Source organism: Rhipicephalus microplus, chromosome 1 (assembly GCF_043290135.1).
Source record: "Rhipicephalus microplus isolate Deutch F79 chromosome 1, USDA_Rmic, whole genome shotgun sequence".
Classification (NCBI taxonomy): domain Eukaryota; kingdom Metazoa; phylum Arthropoda; class Arachnida; order Ixodida; family Ixodidae; genus Rhipicephalus; species Rhipicephalus microplus.
Genome location: NC_134700.1, coordinates 284901273 through 284910241, shown reverse-complemented (window position 1 = coordinate 284910241; position 8969 = coordinate 284901273). Strand labels below are relative to the sequence as shown.

At 48.7% G+C, this 8969-nt stretch overlaps 1 pseudogene; it reads right to left on the bottom strand.

Moving 5' to 3' along the window:
• Nucleotides 1–7385: 7385 nt before the first annotated feature.
• LOC142767349 (uncharacterized) lies at nucleotides 7386–8589 on the bottom strand (annotated as a pseudogene).
• Nucleotides 8590–8969: the final 380 nt, after the last annotated feature.

The window sequence follows — 8969 nt, the reverse complement described above, 5'->3', positions numbered from 1 at the left end:
TTCTGACACTTCTAAAATAACTAAAACTTCTAAAATTTACCAGTCTGTGAGTGCACCTGGATACTTTATTTTTCTCTGAAGTATGAACTTGGAACATAGTGAGCCACCAAAGAAGGAAAAATTACCTATCTACATGGCTTTTTGTAAACTCCGATTCACAAGGTACAAAAAAGAAGAGGGATGGATGGATGGATGGAAAGTCCTTTATTGAAAATTAAAAGGGGAGGTACAGGACCTCTGTGAAGATAGGCAGGACTTTCTAAGTATACTATTAGTTCACGGTGTCACGGGTTTTACACTCATTGTATTCACCATCACTAGTACTGAGGTGGTATAGGGTCAGTACTGTGGTTTGTCGGACCCCCTAAACCACTCGGATCACTGACTTCCATATAGGGGAATAATAACTGCGTGTCCGGGACCGTAAGGAACGCTTCACGATAATTTGTGGATTGCAAAGCTCGCATAGCCATTCGCCCCTTTTCAAATGGGGAACACTGCCACAGTAAGTGGTGAAAATCTCCGTGGCAGCGCAGCCCTTAGTAATTGCACGTTACTGTCGCAATGTCCGGTTGTCGCCATTTTGCTAAAGAGTATGGTGTGTATGCAGAATTAGCGTAGACCGTAATAATGAAGACTTCTTGGGAGTGTGAAAGCGCACTTTTGCTGGAAAATTGAACTGGTGGGGTAATCTGCGCAATGCGTTTTTCACTAGCACGACGCAGGGACGTGCGTACAGAGTGAATTGTGGCTACCGAGGGAGCCACTTGACTTAAGAGCTTATACGGGTTTACCCTGAGGGGTGGAGGCAGAGAAAGATTGGTCGACCCACCTGCGCAAGCAGAAACCGCGTGTGCCGCCATATTACCCCTGGGCACACCTGTATCCCCGGCCTCCAGATGATTTCTACCGGCCTGTCGGCTTTTTCATGCCTACGAATCATGCTTTGAATAGAAGCAGCTCTAGCATCCTTCGACGCTGGGCGAAATATTTCCAAGTAGGCAGCGTGCGAGTCGATAAAGGCACGAATGGGTTTCTGTATAGTGTATGAGAGGCTTGTAGTCGCTCCCCATATGGCAAGTAGTTCGGCAAGCATGAGGGTACCGTTCGGTAGATGGCACCTGTAGGCTCCAGTGTACTCGGTGGTCTATGCTATACAAGCTTCGCCATCGCAGCGTCCGTGTATATGTCAATGGTATCTAAGCTCGCTTCCCTGAGTTGTCGCGTGGCAAGAACTGGCGAGCAGTATCATTGTGACTAGATATGGGACGACGGAACAGTCGAGAAGCTATTGAAGTTTCCAATGGGGGTAAGGAAAGATTAAGAAGAGGTGCATCATTTTGTCGCTGACAATCCCAGGCCAGAAGGCGACGACCTTGCAGCGTGTTTTCCAGGCGGATGTGGTGTCGAGTGTGGGCTTCATGGATGACGTCTTGCAGAGGGGGCAAGTCACCTGCGCTTTCAAGGGTGGATATCTTAGCGTGTTTAGGGAGCCCCGTGAAGATACGGAGAGTCCCCCATGAAGCCGTTAGAGAATGTGTATATGGGTGCACCGTACAAAATCTTTCCAACGGCCGCAGCTCTTGCGAGAGTGCGTCAGGCTTGTTGTCATGCACCTCCGTATTTGTTGGACAGACGACGTATCACATATAACGTGGCTGGCCATGCTTGCCGCAGTCCACGCACTCACTTTTGTGGGCTGTTGTAGGTGGCTATTGGTAAACCTAAAGCTTTGATTTGTCTGTTTTTTTATTGTATAGTGTGTGATCTTTTATGGAGTCAGATGTACATTTTCGAGTTGGCGCGATTCTTGCCGTATAAGCTTATAAGTTCCGTCTTAAGTGGAGCTAGATGCAGGCCTACTTCTTTAAGAGTGGACTCCGAACTAAGGAGGGCTGCCTGCAGATCGGTCTGCATTGATTCATTGTCAGCATAATCCACTGTCTCTGTCAATATAGTAATACCATCAGCGTAGCTGGCGAATCTAGGCGTGGTGTCCCATTCAAGGATTTCTGCTACCCTACTCATGGACCCGCAGGTCGCGGGTTCGAATCCCGGCTGCGGCGGCTGCATTTCCGATGGAGGCGGAAATATTGTAGGCCCGTGTGCTCAGATTTGGGTGCACGTTAAAGAACCCCAGGTGGTCTAAATTTCCGGAGCCCTCCACTACGGCGTCTCTCATAATCATATAGTGGTTTTGGGACGTTAAACCCCACATATCAATCTATCTACCCTACTCATGGTCATATTAAACAGCGTCGGTCCTAAACCAGAGCCCTTTGTAACACCTCTGTCCAAGTAGTAAGTCTTCGGGCTCCATCCAGGCTAAGAACCGCTTAAGCGAATGGGCCGAGCTATAAGGAAATTTTGAATCCATGTTTGGGCATGCTGACTTGGGTAGCGCTTAGCTAGTTCTTCAAGAATGGCGTTATAGTGAACATTATCGAACGGTTTCTGCATGTGGACGGCCATAAAGAAGTCACGAAACATCTTTCGTAAGGTACGACTGATAACGTGCCGTAACAGCCAAAAGCAGTCATGGGTGGTCAGGTTAGGGCGAAAACCCGCCAGGGCTGGATGGTATCCAGGCCGGGTTATCTCGAAGTGATGGAACATGCGTGTCTGAATCATGCGTTCAATTAGCTTACAGAGAGTAGATGTTAAAGATATTGGCCGGAGGTTCTTGCAAAGGGTCTTCTCTCTTCCGTGTTTCAGATTAGAATAAATGAGAGCCAGCTTAAGGTTTTCTGGAACATTTCCTGAGGCCCAGAGGTTATTTATTACCGCCAAAAGGGCATCCAGGGCTTCATCTCTGAGGTTGCGGAGTTCTTGCCATGTGATTCAGTCGTGGCCAGGTGCCGATCGAGGACGCCCGTGTTTGATAGCTGCTAGCATTTCTCCCATGCTAAATGGGCGATCGAGATTCAGATCAGGTTGCGTTATGGTGCAGGCTTTCGGAGATGCAGGCGGAGTCAGTGAAGCGTGAGGAAATAAAGTGGAAACAACTTCGTCTTCTACAACTGACAGATCTGCTTTGAGGAACAGCTCGGCCAGAAGAGGGTTGCTCTTTTCTTTCCCACTGAGGCTAGGAAAAATGCGCCATAGACCTTGGAGGTCTAGTGCACGATCAAGACGCTCGCAGGTGGATTGCCAGGCTTCACTTCGAAGTTGGAGCTGATCTTCAATGATAAGCTTAAGTTGGCGCTTAATTTTCATGAGTTCAGAATGTAGTTTGCCGTGCGAGTCGTATCTTCTGTCTGAATAGTCTGCTGTTCTCCATAAATTGCCTAAATGGTATCCATCGGTTGAGTATGGTCTTTGCATGAGACTGTTTCGCGTGCCAGCTCACGGGCCTATTGAAGAATGTCCAGAAGGCCCTAAGCCGTGAAGAATGATCCAGTAACATTACCACTAAAAGAATTCTTATTAGTTATCTTTGTTGGTGTTTTGATCCCGAGGCGTTTTCGATGAAGTCCCACGAATATCGGCGGGAGATAAACACTGCCCCATGACTGGCTGGAAACTGTCTTGAGCCGTACAAGTTGGCGGCTGGCGAGGGTAAGATCAGGATTTCTCTCTGCACTCTATGTAGTTTTATTTGTGTAGGGGTGTCGGGGACGTTACAAATTTCTACAGAAGAGAGTTCAATAGCATCGTAATGATATTTGCCGCGTTTATTCGGCTTTGGGGCACTCCAGGCAGGGTTATGAGCATTAAAATCACCTCCGATGAGCAGAGTGAGGTTCTTAAATGCTTGCTTAAACGCCTCCAGCCATGTGTATGGTCCAATTGAAATATTTCCTCGACGAAAATACGCAGACATGGCCACAAAGGGCTTTTGGCCAGGAGGACAAATTTTACCAGCTACCATTTCGTGAGCATTGGAACTGAGATCAGGAATGTCCAATTAATTGGCTGGGCAGTCATTACGCACCGAAAGCACTGCCCGGCCTTTGGCAAGCTGCCGCTTAGGTTTGATGGTTGGTGTCTAAAAAAATGGCAGCATATCCACGGAGTGAATGATGGAGAGTGGGGCGAAGCATTCGTCCGTCCATGCGTCCGTCTGTGTGACCGTCCCTGCGTCTGTTCGTGCGCCAGTCCCTGCGTTCGTTCATGCATCCGCCCCTGCGTCCGTTCATGCGTTCATTCATGCATCTGTCTGTGTGTCCGTTCGTCCATCTATTCAACACTCCAAGTCCCACCATCTCGCATCTTTTTATCATATATTCCCCATATAGAAGCACCGGCATTCAGTGGACATTCCAAGGACTAAACGAGAAGTGGCACACACACACTTTCTTACGGCTTGCGCTTCGGGTCTACTTCCCACCTTCAACCACCTTGAGTTCATGGCACTGCGGCCCAGTGCTCGCTAAACCTTTCTAAAACCAAGGAGGTTACGCCCAGCGAGTATAACGTAGCAACCTTTTCCTGTCAGATAGTGCTCAATGTACATGCCAGTGGCTGCTAATGTGAAATGAGGGATAGGAGGATTCAGCTTTTAATTTCTTACGGCTTGCGCTTCGTATCTGCTTCGCCCCTTTAACCACCTCGAATTCATTCATGGTATAAATATACTACTTCGTTCTATTCATGTCCCTGCGGCTCAACGCTCGCTAAACCTTTCTAAAACTAAGGAGGTTACACCCAGCGAGTATAATGTAGCAACCCTTTCTTGTCTGATAGTGCTCAATGTACATGCCAATGGCTGCTAATGGGGATCGCAGCGTGCGTGTTGACTAAAAGCCGAATGCTCCTGTCTTTCATTCCTCATTAGAAGTCATTGGCATGTACATTGAGCACTATTTTTTATTTTTAAACAACGCACAGAAGAAATCTCTCACCGGCACCACTTTTGAGGTCAAATGTTATACCTATTTCGGGTATTTGCCACTGGTGGTTACGTACTACGAGAGACGCCCAAGCCATGCCATAAGGAGCTTCGCACCTAAAAAGCACGGTAACCAGGAAGCGAGCACGTGCCGCGCGTCTCCTGGAGGATAAAAGAAACAAAGGGTGATGCCTTTGAACATAACTATGGATGGTGGATTGCGTTTGGCTGAAACTACGACAGTGCCACTACGCCCCCTGAGCAAAAAAGAAGATGAGGAAGGCCCTGGTTTGCGGCGCTTATTGTCATAAGCGAGGACATTGCGCTGCAGTTCATCAAACATATCTTCAAACTGAGTGTGCATGGTATCAAGGGCCTGTGTTAGAGTGTTAACCATCACTGACCGAATCGCATGCTCCAGCTTATTAGATTCTCAAGCCTGTTCTTGTCGCAGGAGCCTAATAGTTTGTGAGTATAGGCGGAGTTCTTGTCCGTGACTGGTTTAGAATGACTTGTCGGAGAACGGCTCTTTCTTTTATTTCAAGACCGACTGTGGCTTGGCGTTAGGAACCGATTCCTCCTTTTTTGTGGTCTAGCCTGAAATCGCGAAGGATTCAATTTTCCTGCCGTCATTTCTGTACTTCTTGGCGGAGGTTGTTGATAAGCTGAGTCAGATCAGTAGAAGCGGCTGTTTGGGCCCAGTTTACTTTCCGAGGCGTCGGAGGTGTAGGCTGTGAGGCAGATGTCGTAGATGATGAATCATTAGTGTTGCGTGGAAGGGCTGATTCAGATATATTTTGTTCAGGACAATGAGGGCTGAGTGAAATGTGTATGGACGCTTCACAAGCAACGCAATGTGGAAACTGCTTACAGTTTGGATCGAATTTATGCGGAGGTTTGCACAGTCCCGGTATACTGGTGGGAAAGAACAGTATTTGGCAACATGGCCCAAACTATGACAGTTGTAGCATGCGACCGGGCGAGGCCGATATTCGTGAACGCGGATGACTTCATATTGAAACACCAAGCGTTTCGGTATGGAGTCTGTATCGAATGTCAAAAGCAGCTGCTGTGTTTTACCGAGCATGCGCATATCGGTGATGTTGCCTGAGTACATCAAAGCGCAGATGCGCTTTGATGTACTCAATTGTTTGGCCGGATATGATCTTCATTACCCCACGAGAGCTGCCGACTGCGTGTGGCTGAAGAGGCGATGCCTCGACGCTCCCATTTACTGTTGGCACTAAGCGCGAGAGAGTGCATAGTTTGCGAAAATGACCTTCATAACGATCTGTACGCAGCTACTGGTTATGTCAAAGTGTAGAATTGAGATTTCTGCAATAAAAGTTGACGGAGCGCTTTGCTCTATGGCGTCTGTAAGGGCTTCTTTCGGAATGTCTGTCACACGCACTTTGTTTAGCGGCCTGATCAAAACAGTATAGCGGGGCAGACCCGATCGGCGTGCAGTCCGTTCGATGACACTTGGCATCGGTTAGTACACGGCTTTCTTCTTTTGTACCTTGTCGTTGGGAAGTTTCGTGGAGCGGGAAGAAGGGCCCGCTGCCATGTCGTTGACACGAAGTCCGGTAGACGATTCTGATGACAGCGTAAACTGCGTTCCATCCATTTTTTCATTTTCGTCAGATAGCGTTGGTAAATAGCTTCAGTTCACAAGAACGCCTGTGCATGCCGTGGTCGATGTTGTAGTAGGTGTCTTGATATTTGGAGTGAAACTCGCCGTGCGTAACAGGTTCACCAGGCACGGCACAACCGCATGGACGTGGTGCGAACGCAGCCACCAGCGGCTGTGCCCTAGGCAGTCCGATGCTTGTCACGAGGCTTAGGGCGGTCAATTCGCAAAACACAAAGAAAAGGAGAAAAAGGTTCTTCAAAAACACTGTGCGACACAGGCTCACCGTGTAGCTGGGATTCACTTCTGCCGCAACAAACCGTGGTCTATAAGCGGAAAAAAACTTGTTAAACTGAACAGAAAACTAGGAGCCAAGGTCAGGCGCGTGTGTCACCACGGACGATCAGCAGCGCCCCCAAAGAAGAGGGAGAAATATATCTCTGCTACACCACACAAAGCTATTACAGTAAGGCGGATAGAATTGGTTTCATTCGGTGAATTACAGACATTGCTTATACCACACTATATCTGCAGCGTCGTCATGTATAGTGATGGCAAATGTTAAAATCTCAAAGACAGAGCAACAGAGCAAAAAAATGAGCGAATATTTTTTATGCGACAAACAAACAAAATCACTGGCTGCTTTTGAAGCCTGACAGCATCGTCTCACATGCACGACTCACGGCTGAATGGTCCAATCGTCAGAAACATGGGACACACAAGACGTCGTGGTTGTCTACAGCCTTGGTGTGATGCCCAATATCGGTAGGTGGGGTAGTGTTCTCGGAAACAAGTCTTTGATAAGTTGGTTTCGTCGATTAAAAAAGAGAAAGAGAAAAACTTCATTACTTATAAACATACAGGGAGTAGAAGAAAGATGGCCCAGTGCGGGCCATTCCTCACACACACTAGGTGGGCTCCTCGTTACAGGAGTTCATCAGCCGCCAACGGGACTTGAACTCGGTTGACCAGGGCCTTCTGGCTCGCCAGATCGGAACAGTTGAGCAGGGCTGCCTCCCAGTCCTCCCGGGTGGGGTTTGGTTTTGGGGTGAGGTGCGGAGTTGACTGGCATGTCCACTCCATGTGGAAGATATCAGAGGACTTCTCCGCACACTGCGGGCATTTTTCTCTACACGCAGGATCAAGATATTTGAAAACTGCTGGGCACAGCAGTGTTTTAGTGTAAAGGTGGAGGAGTAAGCGTTCCTCAGCCTTTGTAGGGCCCTTAAAGGGTTTACAATAAATCGCGTGGCCGAATCGATAAAATTCAGTAATTTCTCGAAATGTTAAGGCCGGATTAGGTTCGAGATTCATTCCGGAAATGTCTGAAGGCGTTCCCGGAGAGTGAGCGCGTGGGCAGCGGCGTCTGCCTTTTCATTGTTTTCGAGGCCCGTGTGAGCTGGAGCCCATATGATGCTACGGGGCGCGGGGGCCCCGACGTAATTACTATTTTGTAAGATGCGGTACGGCAGGTGTGGGACGTACCTGCCTGAATATTTCTGCATGCCCCTTTTGAGTCTGTAATGAAGATGCGCGAGTCCTGGTATGTGGAAGCTAGGGCGATGGCGACTTCGTCGGCACGTGTTATGTCATGTGCTCTGAATGTGAGACCATTCACCACGATGTTTTGGTGGACGACTGCAGCCGTGTACCACCCCCCATGGTGAGGGCCGGAGGCGTCCGCTTAAAATATGCCATGTTTGTTCCCATAGTGACGAGCTAGTGCCTCCGCCTGTGCAAGGCGCCTGCCATTGTGGTCGTCACGTGTTATGTTGGCCGGAAGAGAGCACACGTGCAGGGTGTATCTACAGACTTCTGGGATGCGTGCATGATCTTCCGTCTCTGTTGGATGGTGGATGTGTAGTCTGGCCAATAGGCGGCGACCCGACGGAGTGTTCGAAAGTCTCGTGTATTGGTTAATTAAGTGTGCCTCGTCGAGCTCTGCGAAAGTGTTTACCATCCTCAGGCTCATAAAGCGCTGGTTGGTCCTGGTTATTGGGAGATCGAGGGCAACCTTGTACATCGTCCCGAGAATCACCTCAAGGACGTTCTCTTCAAACTTGCGCAGGTGGGGGTAAGAAGCCGAGTAGAGGACTCGACTGGTTACAAATGCATGCGCTATCCGCATGGCATCTTTGCAACGTAACCCCTCGCGCTCATTGAAAACACGGCGTATCATACAGCCCACCTGGTCCCCCACCTTACGCAGTTTTGTCAATGTTGTATCGACTCAGCGATGTTTATGAATAAACAGACACAGTACTCTCATCTCATCGTGTTCTGAGATGGGTCCGCTTCGTATACGAACAGTTCAATTTTGGTGTTGCTCATTGCCGAGGGGCGTATGTGCACAAACTCCAATTTGGTTGGGGAGCACTGGAGGCCGCAGCGGTGGTTGTAGGCGTTCACAATCTGTGCCGCTTGCTGCAGATTGGCTTCTATGTCTCCTACCAAGCCGTACGTGTTTAGCCCATATGGTAATATCGTCAAGATACAGCGCGTGCTGTA